This window comes from Rhipicephalus microplus, chromosome 6 (genome assembly GCF_043290135.1).
Source record: "Rhipicephalus microplus isolate Deutch F79 chromosome 6, USDA_Rmic, whole genome shotgun sequence".
NCBI classification, from domain to species: Eukaryota; Metazoa; Arthropoda; class Arachnida; order Ixodida; family Ixodidae; genus Rhipicephalus; species Rhipicephalus microplus.
In genome coordinates this window covers 85,038,920-85,062,838 of record NC_134705.1, presented here as the reverse complement: position 1 = coordinate 85,062,838, position 23,919 = coordinate 85,038,920, and the positions used below count along the sequence as shown (strand labels likewise).

The 23,919-nt window shown below is 56.5% G+C and overlaps 2 non-coding genes and 1 pseudogene across 2 annotated transcripts; all 3 read right to left on the bottom strand.

Annotated features, from left to right (window-relative positions):
* Positions 1-9,653: 9,653 nt before the first annotated feature.
* On the bottom strand, positions 9,654-9,837 carry LOC142766381 (U2 spliceosomal RNA). The gene has a single exon (XR_012884510.1). It is a non-coding gene; the product is annotated as a U2 spliceosomal RNA (small nuclear RNA).
* Positions 9,838-16,362: 6,525 nt separating this feature from the next.
* On the bottom strand, positions 16,363-16,546 carry LOC142766328 (U2 spliceosomal RNA). Its single transcript, XR_012884499.1, has one exon. It is a non-coding gene; the product is annotated as a U2 spliceosomal RNA (small nuclear RNA).
* A 6,890-nt stretch (positions 16,547-23,436) lies between these two features.
* LOC142766214 (U2 spliceosomal RNA) lies at positions 23,437-23,645 on the bottom strand (annotated as a pseudogene).
* Between the last annotated feature and the right edge of the window lie 274 nt (positions 23,646-23,919).

Below are 23,919 nucleotides of genomic sequence, written 5' to 3'. Positions count from 1 at the left end.
GCCTAGGCTGTTGAGCAGAACGGGCTCGCGTGTTTTTCGTCGGTGCGGTGATCGCCTGTTTAACAGCACGCAAGCGTCAAATGTAAACAAGCGTGACGTCACGCGCTGCCGCGATAGCGAAAGAGTGTGAAAGCGCGTGTGTGCCTGCGATAAGAGGAGCATTGCAGCATGGCTTGATTCCGGTGTCGGTGGCGAGGGTGTCTCGGCGTGGCTAATCTTAGTAAGAGGGGAGGGGGGGGGGGGAGAGCGGCGCGTCGCCTAGGCAGATGGATGGCCACTTATTTTCTTCGCTCCCCGGTGTCATCCGCGGGGGCGGAGGGGGGGCCGTCGCCTATAGAGCCCTTTCGCGACTTCTTTGGCTGGTTGCGGGCTAATGTTGCATCACTGTCGCTGCTTGTTTCAGGGGGCTTTGAGCGGCGTAGGGCGTGCTCGGCGCTCTCGGCTCTCCCCCCTTTCTCCTTCCTCCTGTCTTCTGTACCGGTCGCCGACCTTCGGCGCGAGCGTGAACGGTGCCGCCGCTGTTCGAGTTCAGGCGGGAGCGTGTTTGCGGGAGAGGAAGGGGGGGCGTCTCCTGAGCTGCTCGCTATTGGTAACTGGTGGAAGAGGCCGGTGAGGGTTGTCGAATCGTCGTGTGCAGCGTCGCCCGGGAGTATGTAGCGGCCGCAACTCGTGATCGGGATGTCTTCTGAGCAGTTTGGGCGTGTGTGCCTGCTGGGCAGCGGCGGGAAAGATTCGTCGTCCAGTCTGCGCGGCGCTTGCTCCTCTCTATTATTAGTCGCCTTGGCCTTTGCGGTTTCTTGGTCATCAGGCTCCGATAAGACCACCACCCATGAATCACGTGACGAGTCCGGGGAACTGGACTCGGTGCCGCTTCCGCCGTCGGAGACGCGGTGTGTGTGAGGGCTGTCTGCTCCTCCCGCTTTCGCTGGCTGACCCGCGGGAAGCGACGTGGACGTGGACTCGGCGTGCGTACTGTCACTCGTGTTCGTGGTATCCGTCTCCCTAACTGGTGGAACGCTAGGGGGGGTACGAGTGGGGGGGCCCGAACGCAAGACTTGCAAGTTCGGCTTGTCGGTACGGCTGACCAGGGGGGTGAGGACGCTCGCGCGGTCTTGTTTGTTGGCGGCGGTTGTAAGAGCAGTCGGGAGGCCACGGGCGGCTGCGACATAAGACCGTTTGCGAAAACATTCGCGTGTGCCGTGTTGGCCCCCACATCGCTGGCACTCGGCTTCGCATCCCTCCGTATCATGGCCAAAGGTGCCACACCGTTTGCAATAAGGCGTCGAGCAAGCGGAGGCCATGTGGCCCACCTCGCTACACCGCGCGCAAACGCGCCGCATTCCCCGGTACTCGAACATTACGCGGTGCCCCGCGACGGTTGTGAAGTTGGGCACCGGTTTGTTCATTTCCATGCGCACAACTCGTATGCCATTCAGCTTGTTTGGGCGGTTTGTGGCTGTCGCAAAGGCCACGCTCTTCACCTTCCCAAACTGCGCAAGTGCGTTTATCAGGGGTTCATCGGGGAGAAATGCGGGGTAGCGAAACACGTTAACGAAAGTTATCGGTGGCCCCACAGCCTCCACTGCCACTTTCACATTGCTAACGACAAAACCCTCGGCTACCGTCAATTTGGTTGCTTGAGCCGCGGTGCGAGTACACACCAGGAAGCGCGATCCACCCATATGCTGGAGTACGTGCACGCTATCATCTCCGGCAGTGCGCTCTACTGCATCGATTAAATCATCTATACAAAGATCGCCGTCTGGCGCGTTAAAGAAAAAACAATTTTCCCTCACCGGGAGGTTAGTTTGCGCGGATGTCATGCTGGTAAGCGTTGCCTGTTGCTCCTCCAAGCTAGGAGAAGGGGGGGCGTGGCTGTGACTGGTAGGAACGCAGCTATGCTGCGTACTGGTAGACGGGCTCAGCAGGCGCTGTGTCCGAGGTCTGGTAGTTGATGGTAGACGGCGGGGCGGAAGGCACCAGGGCAGCAGGTGGGGTCCGGGGTCCGCACGTCATCGGGCATGGGGGGGTCACCGAGCAGGAAAGCCCGGGACAGGAATCCGGGTGCTGCAGGCTGGGCCGACAGCTCTCCGGGGTAGACGCTGGACTTTCTTTTCGCACTGGAAGGCCCGGGGGTCGACGTCGGCGCGACGTGACCCCAGGTCCGGCTGAGTGACTCGCGCGAGAAAAAACGGCTTGCTCGGACACTTTGATCTTAGCCAAAAGGCCGAGAAGCGATGCAATTCATTAGCACGTAATTAAAATCCATTCTTTCACACCTCGTACTTAGTTCTGGCCAAAAGCCGGGCAAACAGTAGCAAAGCAATTCCGACGTCCACCCATGCACAACCAGCATTGTGCACCGACAGCGGCAGCGCTGGCTTCACGGCATTGCTTTTATCCCCAGTCCGCTTGAAGTTTCTAGTTTCGCTTACAAACATGTTAAAACTGAAACCTTCTTTTTCCCAGAGGTCGAAGCCACGCGTGCTTGCTTGCATGCGTACTCTCTATGCGCCCATGACGTCACACCAAATGCTTGCTGGCGAACATTATCAGGCATGTCGCGAGGGATGCTACAGCATTTGTTTTAAAAACTGATGCATAGTGTACATGTCCAACTCGAGCACCAAAGTCTGGAAGGAAGGAAAAAAAAAAAAATGACTGTGCAAAATGTGAATACGTCACCCATCCAACATGGCTTCTACGCCGGCTGCCCAAGCAACGCCTCTGCAACGACGCCCACAATCATCGGCAAAAAGGTGGTGCCTTTGGCTGCTTCAGCACGCTCAACATATGCCTTGCAAGTTCCGACGTGGCGGAACACCGCACCGAGGTCGACGAAGGTCCTGCCGTGAAAGGCAGACCCGGGAATGCGTGCGAAACGTCTACCGCGTGGGTTGTGAAGCCGGTGAATGAAGGATCATGTGGCAGAGGGTGACGGAACGTGAGTGTGCGACTTGACGCTGCGATGTCGTTCAAGCGTTCAACGGGCCGGCAGGTTCTGTCTGTCGTGGTCGAAAACGTCCGAGTTTTGCTGATTCCGAGGGGTAGGAGTGCTATGGTGGCGTGTACGAGGCGCTGGTGCGGCGCTCCGTCGATCGTGCCGGACGGACATGAGGCGGCCGAAGGCGGTCGTGAAGTGGTCGCGGAAATCAGTGGAGAAGTACTCGCCTGCGCTTTTCGTCGAAGACGCGCGACAGACGGTCTTCGGGAGACACGGGTGGTTGCACAAATGCGACCGTGCGTCAACGTGCAGCCATATTCGTGGATTATTTCGCCCCATTACGATAGCTTCGTCACTGCGCTCGCTGGTGTTGCTTGTTTTTGTTGACCTTCACTTGTGGCTCACACCCACTGTGGGGGATTGGCTGGTTTGTTGTTCTGCTTCTTCGACTTCTACATACTCGGCTTAGTGAAGCTGTGAGGAGTGACGAGTGGGTACGGAGGCTGTCACACCTGTCCCGTTACTAGGGAGGCGATCGCCGGGCTAATTCCAAGAGCCGAAGTATCGGCCCCCCGAACCGCACCACGAAAGCGTGGACAATTTAGAAGTGGTCCTTATTGGTGCGCCAGCGGACGCCGGCTGTGGCCCAAAGAACAAGACAGAGCCGAGAGTTGATAAACAAACAAAATTATATTCTCATTAACGGCAGATCAAAACGCAATACACACGTATGCACACTCCACAATAGTTACATACAATACGTCACCAAACAAACAATGTACTACACAGTACAATCAACCACACTTGAAACAACGGACACAGACAACAATACGCACTACAATGCAGTCGCATGCATTGAACAACCAAGACACTTAAAGACCAAAGAGATATAAAACCTATTCAGTCCAAAGTCCTTGGAACAAAAGTCTGAATGATACTCTTCCGAGAATCACTCACTCAAAGTCCAGCGTTGTTGTCGTTCCGCAGCTCTCGAAGTTCTCTTCCAGGAAACCTCCCGTCTTCAATTGGCCACTCTTCCAACTTCAACTTCTTCGCCGGAAATCCGTCGGCTTCACACACGCAGCTGTTGCCCGCGTCTTCGCTCGATAGCGGTAAACCCACGCTCTTGCCTGTAGCTCGAGCCGTCCCTACGGACCAAAAACTTCGCCGACTACACGGCGGAATCTCTCTACGCACTCTGGCGCTCACTTCCGTCTCCTCCTGTTCTGTCACTACGGGCAGAACCTTCGCCGACTACACGGCGGAATTCCTACGCGCTCTGGCGTTAACTTCCGTCACCTCCTGCTTTCTCGTCTCGGCCGCTCGATTAAATACCTTCCGCGCCACTTTCCAGAATTTTCTCGTCCTTTCGTCGGCGCGATACGCAGCGAAGGCTGGAGAGAGGCGAGACGGTTTGTCAGCCCTCCGCGTCGGGTGACTCAGCTCGGCGTAGCCACGCCTCCCTCGTTCTGGAAATTTCTAGCGCTTGCCCGGCCGCCGCTGTGGGGTGAGGAGGTTCGTCTGCGAAGCCGTGCTTCTGCGGGGAGAGCGCGCGCCCGGGAGCCTTGGATGTTTGCTTTCTTTTTTTTTCTTTTTACCTCGCGGCGTTTCTACCGCCCGTTGTCGCAAGGATTTGGCGGCGCGCTCTCTTTTTTAGCGCTCGTTCTGTGACACTGCCCCCCACTTTAAGAATATTATCTCATAATATTCAAAACCACACAAACGAGCGCGAACAGTCACCACACATTCTCACAGACTGTAACACAATCCGTCGCTCATGACACTTCACATTCACAATATATCACTCAATACAATCGTACATTGTAGTTCAATTCCACAACACATGAAATATAGCCACAGGTACATGCCTACAACACTTCATCACACATTCTAAACAATACAACCGTACAAAGTTCTGTCTATCCAACAATTATACAACACTATACATCACACCATCGCACAGAACACTGACTCACTCGACATACACTTGAGACACAGGATAACAAGAATATTAACACAACATATGTCACTCAGCCCTGCCGAACACATTCTGATTCCACCTCAGCACCTATCTTGAGTACTTCGAACAGCGCTTGCGCCCCTTTTTGCGGTGCTCGCTCGATCTATTCTTGTGTTTCCACGTTCTTTTTCGGCGAGCCCTTTCCCACGACGATATCTGAGGCGTCGTCTCAGCCATCGTTGTCTCTTCCGACACCGTTAACGCGTCATTACATTCGACGGGTCCTGTCTGTTTATTTACCCGCTTGATAATGCCTCTACATTTTGCCCGGCTGGCCAACTCCGTCTCCTTTATACTGTCTGTCGGTTGAGGTCGTGCCGACGTAAGTCCAGTTGCTCGGCCCGTGGACTCATTCGACACGATCGTCTTCTCCTTCGCTGTCTCTTGCGCCGCAGCTTCACCTTGGGCTCTAGTGAGACCCGTCACGGGATGCTCCTCCACTGTATCTCGCGGCCGCTGTGTTGGCGAGGGCTCTATCTTCGGGTCTTCTCCCAAACATTCTGGATCACTTGGCCCTCGCGCCCCGTCGATGTTTCCGATGACAAGGTCATACAGGGGGGTCGTCATGCATAAAGCAGTAACCTTCCCGCTGAAGTACGGGGTTTCAACCTCAATTTCTGCTTCGGGAAGCATCCGGACCGTACGGTCAATTAGGCAAACCGGTTTCGTTCTGCCTGTCAACTCTCTTTCCCGTACCAAATTTCTCCTCACGATAACAGTGGAGCTGCCGGTATCTCTTAACACCGTAATCTTTTTGCCCGCAACTTTTCCAGGCAGCGTTGGCATTCCTTTCGTAACACCGGTTGGCTGTTTTGACATTACAGCACCCACGATAGGAATTTTCTCCCCATTCTTCAACTCTACGAATCCATCGGTGACGGCATTATCACCGGATTTCGGTGCCGCTTGCACACAGGATACCTGGTGAGTTTGACTCGCTCCGTTTCGACATGCATCTGCTTTGTGCCCAGTCTGACCACACTTGAAACATTTTACAACCGTGGGGCTCGTGAAGTTAGTTCGGCAGTGGCTAGCACGGTGACCCACTCGGTTACACAGAAAACATCGCGGAATTTTCTCCGGTGCATGCTTCTTTTCCTCAGGAGCCGATTTCTTCGAATCCTCGGGACCCTCCTTCTTGACTTTGGCCAAATTAGTGCCACCTTGCGCTTCCAAGAATTGATCAGCTAATTCAAGCATGTCTTCAAGTGACTTAGCTCTCCTCTCTTTCAAGTACAGCGACAGGCTTGGGTGGCAACTAGTAAGAAATTGTTCTCTAATTAGGAGCTCTCTAAGCTCTTCGTACTCCTGTGCTGTCCCTGAAAGTTCAATCCATCTGTCAAAATAATGGCAAAGTCGGGCGGCATACTGCGTAGCCGTTTCACCATCAGCTGGCTTTCCTGTCCGAAATCTGTCCCGGAATCCTTCCACAGTGAATCTAAATCGCTTCAACAAAGCAGCTTTCACCTTTGCATAGTTGGCCGCATCGGTCGGCGTCAGCCTACCGTACACACTGAGCGCTTCACCACTCAAGCAGGTACTCAAAGCAGTTGCCCATTGCTGTTCCGGCCAATTCTGGCTCCTCGCAATCGTCTCAAATCTGTGGAGGTACGCGTCTAGGTCGTCCTTCCTTTCATCAAACGCTACGAGCAGCTTGCTTGGGTTCAAGCGGAAGCCGTGATCTTCCCGTTCGCTGCTTTCAACTCTAGCTTGGACGGGAGTTTCGTTTCGCTGTTGCAAACGGAGCCGCTCGAGTTCAATTTCGTGCTGCCGCTGCCGTTCTCTTTCAGCCATCTCCGCTTCTCTTTCTTCTTTCAGCTGGCGCTCCCTCGCTTCTCTTTCTTCTCTCGCCCTTTCGGCTGCCAACTTCTCTCTCTCCAGCTCCAACTTCAATTGCTGCTCTCTTTCTTCCTTCAGCTGTCGCTCCTTTGCTTCTCTTTCTTCTCTCGCCCTTTCAGCGGCCAGCCTTTCTCTCTCCAACTCAGCTGCCTTTTCTTCCTTGGCCCTCTCTGCCGCCAACCTCTCTCGCTCCAACTCAGCTGCTTTTTCTTCCTTGGCTCTCTCAGCTGCCAACCTCTCTCTCTCCACCGCCTCTTTCTCCTTCTGGCTTACCCATTTCCGTAGTTCGGCGCCGGAAAGACCCATCTTCTCACCAAGCGCAACTAACTTTTCGAGATCCATTGTGTCTCGCAACTCGTAAATAAAACCTTGCCGCGTGCAAAAAGTATCTGCCTAAATCTGTCTATCGGAACACTCCCCTGCACTCGTTAACGAGAACACTGAACAACACACAAAATCGTTCCGATAGCACTATCAACAACTCGAGGCTCTTTCTCACTACTCTGGACACACTGTGCACCAAAAGGTCCTGTTTCGCGGACGCCAGATTAATTGTCACACCTGTCCCGTTACTAGGGAGGCGATCGCCGGGCTAATTCCAAGAGCCGAAGTATCGGCCCCCCGAACCGCACCACGAAAGCGTGGACAATTTAGAAGTGGTCCTTATTGGTGCGCCAGCGGACGCCGGCTGTGGCCCAAAGAACAAGACAGAGCCGAGAGTTGATAAACAAACAAAATTATATTCTCATTAACGGCAGATCAAAACGCAATACACACGTATGCACACTCCACAATAGTTACATACAATACGTCACCAAACAAACAATGTACTACACAGTACAATCAACCACACTTGAAACAACGGACACAGACAACAATACGCACTACAATGCAGTCGCATGCATTGAACAACCAAGACACTTAAAGACCAAAGAGATATAAAACCTATTCAGTCCAAAGTCCTTGGAACAAAAGTCTGAATGATACTCTTCCGAGAATCACTCACTCAAAGTCCAGCGTTGTTGTCGTTCCGCAGCTCTCGAAGTTCTCTTCCAGGAAACCTCCCGTCTTCAATTGGCCACTCTTCCAACTTCAACTTCTTCGCCGGAAATCCGTCGGCTTCACACACGCAGCTGTTGCCCGCGTCTTCGCTCGATAGCGGTAAACCCACGCTCTTGCCTGTAGCTCGAGCCGTCCCTACGGACCAAAAACTTCGCCGACTACACGGCGGAATCTCTCTACGCACTCTGGCGCTCACTTCCGTCTCCTCCTGTTCTGTCACTACGGGCAGAACCTTCGCCGACTACACGGCGGAATTCCTACGCGCTCTGGCGTTAACTTCCGTCACCTCCTGCTTTCTCGTCTCGGCCGCTCGATTAAATACCTTCCGCGCCACTTTCCAGAATTTTCTCGTCCTTTCGTCGGCGCGATACGCAGCGAAGGCTGGAGAGAGGCGAGACGGTTTGTCAGCCCTCCGCGTCGGGTGACTCAGCTCGGCGTAGCCACGCCTCCCTCGTTCTGGAAATTTCTAGCGCTTGCCCGGCCGCCGCTGTGGGGTGAGGAGGTTCGTCTGCGAAGCCGTGCTTCTGCGGGGAGAGCGCGCGCCCGGGAGCCTTGGATGTTTGCTTTCTTTTTTTTTCTTTTTACCTCGCGGCGTTTCTACCGCCCGTTGTCGCAAGGATTTGGCGGCGCGCTCTCTTTTTTAGCGCTCGTTCTGTGACAGAGGCAAAGCGCGCCCGGGGCGTGATCTCACGCGTCCTGGGGTCCACGTCGCTTCAGGTACGTGCGTGGTGCGTCCGAACGTCTAGTGCGCAATTTTCTTGGAACTTCCAGCAACTGGCAATTCCATTGAGGTGAGCGTGCGAGGATGTTCGTTGTAATTAACGAGAGCCAACGGTGGATGAGCTGGTATGAGATGGTGTTCAGAAATGAAGTGTTTGATCAACAAGGCGATGCCCGCCGTGGTGGTCTGATGGCCGTAAGGTACTCGGCTGCTGACCCGCAGGTGGTGGGATCGAATCCCGGCCGCGGCGGCTGCATTTCCCTGTGCTCAGATTAGGGTGCACGTGAAAGAACCCCAGGTGGTCGAAATTTTCCCATAATCATATGGTGGTTTTGGGACGTCAAACCCCAAAGGTCAGTGGACATAGGAAAAGCACATCGGGGCTTTGCCGCTCCACCGTACAGCAGGTGTGTGCGGAGTGGGTCCTGTGGCGTTCTTTGCGATTTTAATTTGTGATGGGGAATAGTGTAGATGCGTAGACGTGGCGAGAGCACGCGTCTTCAGGTTCAGACGCCGCGTGAAGATGGGAAATAAAAATGCCTTCGCTTGCCACTGCAACTGTAAACAGAAACACCAACCAAACCCCATTTTCTAGAGGCTTTTTTTATTTTTCGTTGCGAAACGGGTGAATTCGAAAAGCGGAAATAGCTTGGCACATACGTACACACTTCTACACACATACATACATACACATCGCACATGCATACACATCGTATACACACTTCTAGCTTTCCTCCGAAACAGTAATGATAATTTCCTCAATAGTTTTATTAATATGAGTAGGAACGTTAAAAAAAATAAGAAACTTGAGTATGTACGTGTGAACATAACAAAATAAAAGAGACCCTCCATATATGAAATACACACGGAAACATTTATTTTCCCAGAGCAATCGTAAGTGTAAACACAGCTAGCGCACTCCCTGCACGCGAATACCGCGTCAGCCGGGGCGGCGTGCCGCCACCGTCTCGGACACTCGACGCACCCAAGCCGTTTACCCCGGTATCATGGGTAAATCCGAACACTCCTTCTATCATTGAATTTATTGTCGAACTCACCCCGCAGGGGGTGAGTGGGCCGATCCCGGAGGTAGTGCAATACCGGGCCAACCCGTGGCGGAGGTGAAGCAAGCTTCAAGCACTCCGCCGCATCACAAAAATAAGTTTAATATCTTGGATCCAAATAGGATCCGTATCAGATATTAAGCTGATAAGAACAGAATTTTTTTATTATACTTAGTACACAAAACATCATACATGGTTATATAACATAACAAAGAACGGCAATAAAAGGTGTATAAATAAAACCAGGTAACAAAAAGGCTAAAAAAGAGTTAGTGGTGTTAGTATGAATAAAAGCGTATAACAATAAAAAACGCGGTATCGCTTCTCGATTAAAAAACTATTTACAAAACGCCTATATGGCCACGATAAATGTCCGTAGAGGCAGCGATCGTGTCTGAAACGCAAAGTCTTTTCATGGTCCGCAGGTAGCTCCTGGAGCAGAACCTGCGGCAGACACGATCGTTGGCCGGATCCCACGAGCCGAGGCAGCCTACGACGATGGCGTCGACGGACACGCGCTGGAACCGCTGGAGGAGATGACGCTGTAGAGGGGCGTACTTCTCCTCCTTGACCCTCCGAGCCTCCTGGAACGCCTGCATACGGTTGTCGAAGGGACAGCAGACGTCCAGGATCAGGGCTTCCTCACCACGGGCCAGGACGAGGTCGGGTCGCAAGCCGGGGACGCCGACCTGCTGGTTCTCCCCGATGACGGTGAACCGCTCCAGGGCCGCCTTCTTGAGGCGCGCAACGATGGCGTTGTGGCGCTCTGTCAAGGCCCGGCTCTGCCGCATGCAGTGGCAGAGGACGTGCGGCAGGGTCTCCTCCCCGTACCCGCAGCGTCGGCACCTCTTGTCAGCTGCGGGCACCCACGTTCTTGTGCCGTTCAGGGGGAGGAGATTCAGCCGGGCTCGATGAATGAAGCGCCACTCCTTGAAGCGAGTGTAGCGGCCGGACCTCATGAAGTGGAAACTGGCGGGGTCCGCCGCTACACATGCCATCGCCTTGCCCTGGGACGGCTTCTCCTGGAGAGAACGGTCCCGGTCCTGGTTTAGGATGGCCCGAAGGATCTTGATGAGCTTGTTTCGGTTCCGCGCTGACACCGTGGCCTCTCCGCAGGTGATGCGGGCGCCCTGGTCCAGTAGCTCCCAGGCGACGGACAGGCGACGGGAGGCTTTGCGTGCCTCCGTCCAGACAGACTGCAGCTGGGTCGCAGTCTGCCGGAAGTCGCCCTCCGTTTCGCCTGAGAGGTAGGCCTCGGTGTCGTCCGTGTCCGCCGGTCGCCTCAGCCGCCTCGACACCACCCGGTTGAGCTCCTCCCTCGCTCGCTCCCGGACCTCCAGATCAGTCGACGACAGGAGCTTGAAGGCCCCGTCCACCCGGCAGATGTCGCTGAGCTCCGCCGCAAGAGGGATCCCTGCAGTGCCGGCATGTGCGCTCCCGTACACATACTCATTTGACGCTCTGGCCGGCACATACAGGGTCTTCTTGATCAGCGGGCGAAGCTCCTCGTCCAAGCGATGCCACTCTCCTTTGCTGGCAAGGCCCACCCGCATGGCGAAGTTGAGGGCTGGATATAGAAATGTTTTAATAGAATCCAGCCTCTGCCATGGGGTGAGCATGGAGGAGAGCAGCCGTCTGCCGAGATGGATGGCCTCGTCGACCGTTGTCTGGTCCGGTAGCACCCGAAACCCCACAGGACGCCCCAGGAACCGGTGCCCCTCGAAGTCCGCAAGTGCCGGGACCGGGACGCTCCCCACGGTGAAAGTGGTGGGCCGTGTGCCCACCGGGTAGCGCCCGGACAGGTGGAGGGTGCGGCACTTGGCAGGCTTCAGTCGCAGCCCGAGCGGGTCCGAAAGGGCCGTCACCACGTTGAGGCGGCGCTGCAAGGTGGCGGGATCCCCGGCGAGCAGCGTCAGATCATCGGCGTAGGCAAGGATGTTGTGTTGCCTATCGCCTCCCTGCACCGCTCTGATGATGGGGTCCACCACCAGGTTGAACAGCAGGCCGCTCAGGGGACAGCCTTGGCGTAGGCCCGCTCCGATGGCGATTGGCTCCGTGGTGCCGTCAGCTGCCACGACGCAGGTGGTGTTGGCGCGGTAGAGTTCCTCCACAATCTCCGCGAAGGGCTCCCCCGCGCCGGCGCCGCGGACAGCGTCGACGAGGGCCTCATGGGCGACCGAGCCGAAAGCGTTGGCGTAGTCGAGGAACCCCACGCACAGCTCCCCACCTCCCGTCCTGGCGTCGTCCAGGCGTCCCTGCAGCACGAAGTTGTGTTCGAACACCCCATCGTGCGGCAGGAAGCCCTTCTGACACCTGGACAGTACCGCATGGTCGCCCAACCACCGCTGCAGCCGCGTGGTGAGACACCCGGCATACAGTTTGGCGATCGTTCGACCAAGGGCAATGGGTCGCCAGTTTGTGGGGTCCTCGCGGTCGCCCTTCTTGTGAATGAGGATCGTCCTCGTCGACTTCCAGCTCCGGGGTGTGCGGCGGTATTTGAGGCAGACGTTGAATACCGCCGCAAGGTACCGCCCTTCAGGGTCCACCTGCCTCCAGTGGTGGTAAGTGAGGCGGTCCTCTCCCGGAGCTGTACTCTCGCACCTTCCGAGCTTGGCTGCGACCTCGTCGTCCAAGAAGGGGCAGAGGTCCAGTTCCTCGTTGGTGGGGGCTCGCGTCCTTAGGATTGTAGTGTCCACTGCTGCCGGCGACCAGAGGCGGGTGTAGTAGCTTTGAAGCGTGCCTGGGTCAATGGGGCAGAGCTGCGAAGGGCCCTCCGCAATCAGGCGGACGGCACGGCGCCGGTTCCTCCTGTAAAGAGCCTGTATCTGGGAGGGGTTATCGGGATTAATCTCGCGCCGAGGTGGTGTTTGGCGCGAGTCCCGATTGGGCAGCCTCAGGTGGTCAGTAATGGCTGCCTCTGCGCGGTCCAGGATGGTTTCGAACCGCGCCCACTCCTCCTCAGATACGGGCAACCGGCTTAGTGCCCGCAGCTCCGCCGTCATCTCAGCTAGGACCCAGGCACTCTCTGGTCCGGCGGTGTCGGCCATCTCCTCCTGGGTGCCGTATGCGCTGCCGCTGTGTCGGTTGACTCTGCGGGGTGTCATCGCCTCGGGAGAAGGTGGTGGTGGACTCCCGATGGCTCGCCCCGCAGTCTGCTCTGGAAGCTCCCCCTCTGCAGGACTGCAGTACTCGTCCGAGGGGGAACTCGGTCGTGCTGCCTGGTGGTCAGCTGGGCTGCCCGCCGCATCCTCGACGCCGCCTGGCAGGGGGGTAGGCAGGACCTCCTGTGGAGAGGGTCCTGCGGCGGCGCTTTGGGTGGGTGAAGCGGTGGCCCGCTGCTGCTGGTCCGTCTCGCCCGGTGAAGAGCCGGTGCCACTCTGCGAGGGAGAGGGGGCCACCACTGGGGGTGTCCCCGGAGTGGCGGCACGTCCGGACGAGGCCTGCTGGTGGGGACTGGTGGAACCGGTGGCGCTGGTGGGCGGCTGTCGGGGCGGAGCACCTGCGGCGACGTTTTGCCTGGCCTGCTTCGCCTCCTCCCTCAAGTGCCACTGTTGATGGTTGTGAAGGCCCTTCCTTGCGGGGAAGGACCTTGGGCACTTATCGCATTGGTGCCGGAAACGCGGGGGAGGGGCGGCGGTGGGAACGTTGGCCAGGCATTTGTTGACATGGGCCATTGGTCTTTGGCCCAGGACGTCGCCGCATAACGAGCAGATGTAGGAGGTGCTCGTAATTCTGGCTCCGTGCTCCGCCTCCAGGTGCCGCTCCAGGGACTGCCGCCGAGAGGTCCATGTGGCCGGGTTGTAGGTGGCCCCGCAGCCGAGCTCGCAGCACTCGATGGCAGGAGGCACGGGGAAGTACACTACAAGTGTACTCCCGTTGCGCACCGGCTGGCGCTCCTGCCAAGGGGGGTCGCCGTCATCCTCGCTGGAGTCCAGGGTTGGACCCCCGGAGGCCATGACCCTATTGCCACGCTAGGCGTGAGGGCCAGGGGGCCTCGGCGAGGACAGGGTGGTCGATGGCGACCATGGCGGGGCCAGGGAGGCCCCCGAGTGCGGCTGCGGCAGGACCAGGACGGCAGGCGCAGCACCGGCAAGCAGCAGGCAGGACCAAACAGCAGGCACGACCAGACGGCAGGGCAGCAGGTCCTGGGGCAGCAGGACCACGGCAGCAAAACCAGGGCAGCAACACCAGGGCAGCAGGCAGGCAGCAGGAGGCGGCCGAATCCGAGTAGCAGCAGTGGACAAGGGGTGGGTGGGAGCGAGGGAGAAAGACTCCGCTGTAACCGGGCGGGTATCCGGTTGCCTCTACGAAGATCAGGGAGTGCAGGGCGGTCAAGCCACCACTACACTTTGATCTTAGCCAAAAGGCCGAGAAGCGATGCAATTCATTAGCACGTAATTAAAATCCATTCTTTCACACCTCGTACTTAGTTCTGGCCAAAAGCCGGGCAAACAGTAGCAAAGCAATTCCGACGTCCACCCATGCACAACCAGCATTGTGCACCGACAGCGGCAGCGCTGGCTTCACGGCATTGCTTTTATCCCCAGTCCGCTTGAAGTTTCTAGTTTCGCTTACAAACATGTTAAAACTGAAACCTTCTTTTTCCCAGAGGTCGAAGCCACGCGTGCTTGCTTGCATGCGTACTCTCTATGCGCCCATGACGTCACACCAAATGCTTGCTGGCGAACATTATCAGGCATGTCGCGAGGGATGCTACAGCATTTGTTTTAAAAACTGATGCATAGTGTACATGTCCAACTCGAGCACCAAAGTCTGGAAGGAAGGAAAAAAAAAAAAAATGACTGTGCAAAATGTGAATACGTCACCCATCCAACATGGCTTCTACGCCGGCTGCCCAAGCAACGCCTCTGCAACGACGCCCACAATCATCGGCAAAAAGGTGGTGCCTTTGGCTGCTTCAGCACGCTCAACATATGCCTTGCAAGTTCCGACGTGGCGGAACACCGCACCGAGGTCGACGAAGGTCCTGCCGTGAAAGGCAGACCCGGGAATGCGTGCGAAACGTCTACCGCGTGGGTTGTGAAGCCGGTGAATGAAGGATCATGTGGCAGAGGGTGACGGAACGTGAGTGTGCGACTTGACGCTGCGATGTCGTTCAAGCGTTCAACGGGCCGGCAGGTTCTGTCTGTCGTGGTCGAAAACGTCCGAGTTTTGCTGATTCCGAGGGGTAGGAGTGCTATGGTGGCGTGTACGAGGCGCTGGTGCGGCACTCCGTCGATCGTGCCGGACGGACATGAGGCGGCCGAAGGCGGTCGTGAAGTGGTCGCGGAAATCAGTGGAGAAGTACTCGCCTGCGCTTTTCGTCGAAGACGCGCGACAGACGGTCTTCGGGAGACACGGGTGGTTGCACAAATGCGACCGTGCGTCAACGTGCAGCCATATTCGTGGATTATTTCGCCCCATTACGATAGCTTCGTCACTGCGCTCGCTGGTGTTGCTTGTTTTTGTTGACCTTCACTTGTGGCTCACACCCACTGTGGGGGATTGGCTGGTTTGTTGTTCTGCTTCTTCGACTTCTACATACTCGGCTTAGTGAAGCTGTGAGGAGTGACGAGTGGGTACGGAGGCAAAGCGCGCCCGGGGCGTGATCTCACGCGTCCTGGGGTCCACGTCGCTTCAGGTACGTGCGTGGTGCGTCCGAACGTCTAGTGCGCAATTTTCTTGGAACTTCCAGCAACTGGCAATTCCATTGAGGTGAGCGTGCGAGGATGTTCGTTGTAATTAACGAGAGCCAACGGTGGATGAGCTGGTATGAGATGGTGTTCAGAAATGAAGTGTTTGATCAACAAGGCGATGCCCGCCGTGGTGGTCTGATGGCCGTAAGGTACTCGGCTGCTGACCCGCAGGTGGTGGGATCGAATCCCGGCCGCGGCGGCTGCATTTCCCTGTGCTCAGATTAGGGTGCACGTGAAAGAACCCCAGGTGGTCGAAATTTTCCCATTATCATATGGTGGTTTTGGGACGTCAAACCCCAAAGGTCAGTGGACATAGGAAAAGCACATCGGGGCTTTGCCGCTCCACCGTACAGCAGGTGTGTGCGGAGTGGGTCCTGTGGCGTTCTTTGCGATTTTAATTTGTGATGGGGAATAGTGTAGATGCGTAGACGTGGCGAGAGCACGCGTCTTCAGGTTCAGACGCCGCGTGAAGATGTGAAATAAAAATGCCTTCGCTTGCCACTGCAACTGTAAACAGAAACACCAACCAAACCCCATTTTCTAGAGGCTTTTTTTATTTTTCGTTGCGAAACGGGTGAATTCGAAAAGCGGAAATAGCTTGGCACATACATACACACTTCTACACACATACATACATACACATCGCACATGCATACACATCGTATACACACTTCTAGCTTTCCTCCGAAACAGTAATGATAATTTCCTCAATAGTTTTATTAATATGAGTAGGAACGTTAAAAAAAATAAGAAACTTGAGTATGTACGTGTGAACATAACAAAATAAAAGAGACCCTCCATATATGAAATACACACGGAAACATTTATTTTCCCAGAGCAATCGTAAGTGTAAACACAGCTAGCGCACTCCCTGCACGCGAATACCGCGTCAGCCGGGGCGGCGTGCCGCCACCGTCTCGGACACTCGACGCACCCAAGCCGTTTACCCCGGTATCATGGGTAAATCCGAACACTCCTTCTATCATTGAATTTATTGTCGAACTCACCCCGCAGGGGGTGAGTGGGCCGATCCCGGAGGTAGTGCAATACCGGGCCAACCCGTGGCGGAGGTGAAGCAAGCTTCAAGCACTCCGCCGCATCACAAAAATAAGTTTAATATCTTGGATCCAAATAGGATCCGTATCAGATATTAAGCTGATAAGAACAGACTTTTTATTCAATTTTCACGTACAAAAACATCATAATGGTTAGGAAAAAACTCAAAGAGAAAACTTAGTATAAGTGTAAAAGTTAAAATCCGGTAACAAAAGGGTTAAAAACTGTTAGTACACATAAGTTAAAAACGGTAAAACTGTAAAGGTGTATAAGTCTAAAAATATGGAAAAAATCGCAACTCTAAAAACTTTGGCTATACAATGTCACTGTACACCGATGTGGCGGCGGTAAATGTCCGTGGAAGCTGCGATCGTGTCACTGACGCACAAGCGTTTCATTGTCCGCAGATAGTTCTTTGAACACAGTCTGCGCGTGACACGATCGTTAGCCGGATCCCACGACCCCAGGCAGCCGACGACGATGGCTTCGACGGAAACGCGCTGGAACCGTCGGAGGAGATGTCGCTGTAAGGGGGCGTACTTCTCCTCCTTAAGCCTCCGGGCTTCCTGGAACGCCTGCAGTCTGTTGTCGAAAGGGCAGCAGACGTCCAGGATCAAGGCTTCCTCGCCTCGTGCCAGGACCAGGTCAGGTCGCAGGCCGGGAAGTCCGACCTGTTGGTTCTCCCCGATGACGGTGAACCTTCCCAGGGCAGCCTTCTTGATACGTGCGACGATGGCGTTGTGGCGCTCCGTCATTGCCCGGCTCTGCCGCATACAATGGCAGAGTACGTGCGGCAGCGTCTCCTCCGTGTACCCGCAGCGTCGGCACCGTTTATCAGCTGCAGGTACCCAGGTACGTGTGCCGTTGAGGGGGAGGAGATTAAGCCGGGCTCGATGAATGAAGCGCCACTCCTTGAACCTGGTGTAGCGGCCGGTCCGCATGAAGTGCGAGTTAGCGGGGTCCGCCGCTACACACGCCATCGCCTTGCCCTGGTTTGGCTTCGCCTCGAGGGAACGGTCCCGGTTCTGGCTGAGGATGGCCCGGAGAGTTCTCACCAGCTTGTTCCGGTTCCGCGCGGACACCGTGGCCTCCCCGCAGGTGATGCGGGCGCCCTGGTCTTGTAGCTCCCAGGCAACAGTTAGGCGACGGGAGGCTTTGCGGGCCTCCGTCCAGACAGACTGAAGTTGAGTGGGGGTCTGTCTGAAGTCGCCTTCCGTGTCGCCCGAGAGGTAGGCCTCGATGTCCTCGCCGTCAGCATCGCGTCGGAGCCGCCTGGAGACCACCTGGTGCAGCGCCTCCCTTGCCCGCTCCCGAACCTCCGTGTCCGTCGACGTCAGGAGCTTGAAGGCCCCGTCCACCCGGCAGATGTCACTCAGCTCCGCCGCCAAAGGGATCCCTGCAGTGCCGGCCCGTGCGCTCCCGTACACGTAGTCGTTAGATGCCCTGGCCGGAACGTACAGGGTCTTCTTGATGAGGGGGCGGAGCTCGTCATCCAAACGCTGCCACTCTCCCTTGCTGGCGAGGCCCACCCGCATGGCAAAGTTAAGAGCTGGATATAAAAAAGTTTTAATTGCATCCAGCCTCTGCCACGGGGTGAGCATTGAGGAGAGTAGCTTCCTGCCCAGGTGGATGGCCTCGTCGACGGTCGTTTGGTCCGGGAGGACCCGAAAGCCCACAGGTCGCCCCAGGAAACGATGCCCCTCGTAGTCCGCCAGTGCCGGAACCGGGACGCCTCCAACGGTGAAAGTGGTGGGCCGTGTGCCCACCGGATAGCGCCCGGATAGGTGGAGGGTGCGGCACTTGGCGGGCTTGAGTCGCAGTCCCAGCCGGTCCGAGAGGGCTGTCACGACGTTGAGACGGCGCTGCAAGGTGGTGGGGTCCGCAGCGAGCAGAGTCAGATCATCGGCGTAAGCAAGGATGTTGTGCTGCTTATCGCCTCCCTGCACTGCCCTGATGACTGGATCCACCACCAAGTTGAATAGCAGGCCGCTCAGTGGACATCCCTGCCTCAGGCCAGCTCTGATGGGGATTGGCTCCGTGGTGCCAGCTGCTGCCACGACGCAGGTGGTGTTGGCGCGGTAGAGCTCCTCCACGATCTCCGCGAAGGTCTCCCCTGCGCCGGCGCCGCGGACAGCCTCAACGAGGGCCTGATGGGCGACCGAGCCAAAGGCATTGGCGTAGTCGAGGAAACCTACGCACAGCTCCCCACCTTTTGTCCTGGCGTCATCCAGGCGTCCCTGCAGCACGAAGTTGTGTTCAAACACCCCATCGTACGGCAGGAAGCCCTTCTGACACCTGGACAAGACCGCATGGTCGCCCAACCACCGCTGCAGCCGGGTCGTGAGACACCCGGCATACAGTTTGGCGATCGTTCGACCAAGGGCAATGGGTCGCCAGTTTGTAGGATCCTCGCGGTCACCCTTCTTGTAAATCAGGATCGTCCTCGATGATTTCCAGCTCTGGGGTGTGCGGCGGTGTAAGAGACAGATGTTGAACACCGCCGCCAGGAACCGCCCGTCAGGATCCACCTGCCTCCAGTGGTGGTAGGTCAGACGGTCCTCCCCAGGAGCTGTGCTTTCGCACCTTCGGAGCTTGGCTGCGACTTCGTCTGGCAGGAAGGGGCACGTGTCCATCTCCTCTGTTGTGGGGGCTCGTGACCTGAGGAGCGTTGTATCCACGGCTACCGGGGCCCAGAGTTCGGTGAAGTGGCCTTGAAGGGTGCCTGGGTTGATGGGGCAGAGCTCGGACGGGCCCTCCGCAATGAGGCGGACGGCCCGTCGCCGGTTTCTCCTGTAAAGTCCCTGTATGAGAGAAGCATTGTCGGGGTTTATCTCACGCCGAGGTGGTGTTTGGCGTGAGCCCCGACAGGGCAGCCGAAGATGGTCAACGATGGCTGCCTCGGCGCGGTCCAGGATGGGCTCGAACCGCGCCCATTGCTCCTCTGACACAGGGCTCCGGCCAAGGTCACGTAGCTCTGCCGTCACCTCCGCCAGGAACCAGGCGCTCTCGGGCCCCAGGGTGTCAGCTGCCTCGTCCTGTGTACCGTAGTTGCTGCCGGTGACGTCGCCATGGGGCGCTGTCGGTTCGGCGGGTTCTCGCCCCGCTTCGCCAAAGTTGTTTGCGAGTGTCGTCGCCTGCTCGGTAGGCGCCGACAACTCGACGACGCGCCCCATCTGCTGGTGAGCTGGCTCCTCGGTGTCGTCCACAGCTGGGCTGGCGTACTCCTCCGAGGAGCTGTCGTCATCGCCTGCAGGTACTGCCTGGTTGGAGTCACCACCCGGCTGGTCGTCACCCGCATCGTCCGCCTGGTGCACAGGCGCGCTCTCCGTGCCGTCGTCGTCCGCAGAGTCACGAAGCAGCTGACTCGTCGAGACGACGGGCGTTGCTCCGAGTGCAGGCTCCCCCAGGGCCCCATCTCCGTCCAAAGGAGCAGGTGTGACCTCCTGTGAGGGAGGCCCAGTCACGGTGCTTGGGGCAGGGGGGCATTGGTCCGCCGTCAGCTCGCCCTCAGCCTGCGTGGGGGAAACGGCCGACAAAAGGGGGGGATGTGGGGGTGTAGCCGGTCCAGGTGGAGGCTGATGAGGTGGAGTCCTGGTGTCCCCTGCACGGCAGGACTCTCCTGAAGGACCGGCCACAGCGGCTGCTGGTGGTGGACCGGCAGTAGCGTTCTGCCGGGCCAAAAGTGCCTCCTCCCTCCGGTGCCGTTGCTCATGATTGTAGAGCCCCTTCCTTGACGTGAAGGAGCTCGAGCAGGTCGGGCACTGGTGCCGGTGAGGGGGGGGAGGGGCAGCAGCTGGAAGGTTCACCAGGCAGCCATGCGTTGTCGGCCGTTTCCCCAGCGTAGCGCCGCAAATGGTGCAGTGGTATACCGTCCGGGTTATCCGCACGCCATGCTCCCCCTCGAGGTGCCGCTGCAGCGACTGGCGGCGCGACGTCCATACTTCTGGGTTGTAGGCGGTCGCGCAGCCCTCCTCGCAGCATAGAAACGTCGCCGGAAGTGGAAAGAAGAGCGTGAGGGTGGTACCCTCACGCTCAGGCTGGCGCTCCTGGACGGGAGGGTCGCCATCGTCCTCGCTGTCGTCGGGAGCAGGGTTGCCCCCGGAGGCCATGTTCCAGCGGCCCCGCTAAGCGGGACGGCCAGAAGGTCGGGACGGCCTCATGGGACGCGGCGACCACCGCTGGTCAGGGAGAGTCCCCGGGAGCAGCGGCAGGGAGGCCAGCAGGGCGACCACATAGCTGGCGAGGCGCCGGAGCAGCAGGCGGGAGCAGGGGGCAAGCAGGCGGCCCCGGGCGGTAGCGGCGAGCAAGCGCCGCTGGGCAGGCGGCGAGCGGGCAGGCGGCGAGCAGGCAGCAGGACCAAGCAGCGGAGCGGGCGGCGAGGCCAGCGACGAGCGAGCGCCGCTGGGCAGGCGGCGAGGAGGAGAGCGGACCCAGGCAGCAGGCGGCGAAGCGAGCGCCGAAACCAGGCGAGCAGGACCGGGCGGTGATGGCAGCTAAACACCAGGCAGGCAGGCAGCAATCCGGGCAGCAACAGCAGGCAGCAGGCACCCAAGAGCAGTGGTAGCCGTGGATAGGGCTGGGTGAGGGAAGGGAGAAAGACGCCGCTGTAACCGGGCGGGTTCCGGTTGCTTCCACGAAGATCAAAAGTGCAGGGCGGTCAAGCCACACGACTACACTTTGATCTTAGCCAAAAGGCCGAGAAGCGATGCAATTCATTAGCACGTAATTAAAATCCATTCTTTCACACCTCGTACTTAGTTCTGGCCAAAAGCCGGGCAAACAGTAGCAAAGCAATTCCGACGTCCACCCATGCACAACCAGCATTGTGCACCGACAGCGGCAGCGCTGGCTTCACGGCATTGCTTTTATCCCCAGTCCGCTTGAAGTTTCTAGTTTCGCTTACAAACATGTTAAAACTGAAACCTTCTTTTTCCCAGAGGTCGAAGCCACGCGTGCTTGCTTGCATGCGTACTCTCTATGCGCCCATGACGTCACACCAAATGCTTGCTGGCGAACATTATCAGGCATGTCGCGAGGGATGCTACAGCATTTGTTTTAAAAACTGATGCATAGTGTACATGTCCAACTCGAGCACCAAAGTCTGGAAGGAAAAAAAAAAAATGACTGTGCAAAATGTGAATACGTCACCCATCCAACATGGCTTCTACGCCGGCTGCCCAAGCAACGCCTCTGCAACGACGCCCACAATCATCGGCAAAAAGGTGGTGCCTTTGGCTGCTTCAGCACGCTCAACATATGCCTTGCAAGTTCCGACGTGGCGGAACACCGCACCGAGGTCGACGAAGGTCCTGCCGTGAAAGGCAGACCCGGGAATGCGTGCGAAACGTCTACCGCGTGGGTTGTGAAGCCGGTGAATGAAGGATCATGTGGCAGAGGGTGACGGAACGTGAGTGTGCGACTTGACGCTGCGATGTCGTTCAAGCGTTCAACGGGCCGGCAGGTTCTGTCTGTCGTGGTCGAAAACGTCCGAGTTTTGCTGATTCCGAGGGGTAGGAGTGCTATGGTGGCGTGTACGAGGCGCTGGTGCGGCGCTCCGTCGATCGTGCCGGACGGACATGAGGCGGCCGAAGGCGGTCGTGAAGTGGTCGCGGAAATCAGTGGAGAAGTACTCGCCTGCGCTTTTCGTCGAAGACGCGCGACAGACGGTCTTCGGGAGACACGGGTGGTTGCACAAATGCGACCGTGCGTCAACGTGCAGCCATATTCGTGGATTATTTCGCCCCATTACGATAGCTTCGTCACTGCGCTCGCTGGTGTTGCTTGTTTTTGTTGACCTTCACTTGTGGCTCACACCCACTGTGGGGGATTGGCTGGTTTGTTGTTCTGCTTCTTCGACTTCTACATACTCGGCTTAGTGAAGCTGTGAGGAGTGACGAGTGGGTACGGAGGCAAAGCGCGCCCGGGGCGTGATCTCACGCGTCCTGGGGTCCACGTCGCTTCAGGTACGTGCGTGGTGCGTCCGAACGTCTAGTGCGCAATTTTCTTGGAACTTCCAGCAACTGGCAATTCCATTGAGGTGAGCGTGCGAGGATGTTCGTTGTAATTAACGAGAGCCAACGGTGGATGAGCTGGTATGAGATGGTGTTCAGAAATGAAGTGTTTGATCAACAAGGCGATGCCCGCCGTGGTGGTCTGATGGCCGTAAGGTACTCGGCTGCTGACCCGCAGGTGGTGGGATCGAATCCCGGCTGCGGCGGCTGCATTTCCCTGTGCTCAGATTAGGGTGCACGTGAAAGAACCCCAGGTGGTCGAAATTTTCCCATAATCATATGGTGGTTTTGGGACGTCAAACCCCAAAGGTCAGTGGACATAGGAAAAGCACATCGGGGCTTTGCCGCTCCACCGTACAGCAGGTGTGTGCGGAGTGGGTCCTGTGGCGTTCTTTGCGATTTTAATTTGTGATGGGGAATAGTGTAGATGCGTAGACGTGGCGAGAGCACGCGTCTTCAGGTTCAGACGCCGCGTGAAGATGTGAAATAAAAATGCCTTCGCTTGCCACTGCAACTGTAAACAGAAACACCAACCAAACCCCATTTTCTAGAGGCTTTTTTTATTTTTCGTTGCGAAACGGGTGAATTCGAAAAGCGGAAATAGCTTGGCACATACATACACACTTCTACACACATACATACATACACATCGCACATGCATACACATCGTATACACACTTCTAGCTTTCCTCCGAAACAGTAATGATAATTTCCTCAATAGTTTTATTAATATGAGTAGGAACGTTAAAAAAAATAAGAAACTTGAGTATGTACGTGTGAACATAACAAAATAAAAGAGACCCTCCATATATGAAATACACACGGAAACATTTATTTTCCCAGAGCAATCGTAAGTGTAAACACAGCTAGCGCACTCCCTGCACGCGAATACCGCGTCAGCCGGGGCGGCGTGCCGCCACCGTCTCGGACACTCGACGCACCCAAGCCGTTTACCCCGGTATCATGGGTAAATCCGAACACTCCTTCTATCATTGAATTTATTGTCGAACTCACCCCGCAGGGGGTGAGTGGGCCGATCCCGGAGGTAGTGCAATACCGGGCCAACCCGTGGCGGAGGTGAAGCAAGCTTCAAGCACTCCGCCGCATCACAAAAATAAGTTTAATATCTTGGATCCAAATAGGATCCGTATCAGATATTAAGCTGATAAGAACAGATACTACAAAGAGAAGTTTATTTAGACTCTCAACACATTCGGCAACAGAACAGAAATATTTACAAATACTCAGCCAGGAATTCGGCTGTAATGACACTCAAAACAGCACTTGACCCAATTTGGGCACAAGAAGAACACAGCTGTATTGTACAGTAAATCATATAATATACAAAAACCTATTTACATAAACAATGGATACAGTGAAATGAAAGCACATGATCTATTACGTATTTACATGCCGAAAGGAAACTTTATACAAAGATAAGCGGCACTCCCGCAAACAAACATAAACACTACGGGGGGGGGGGGCGGTTAACAGGGGGGGGGCCAG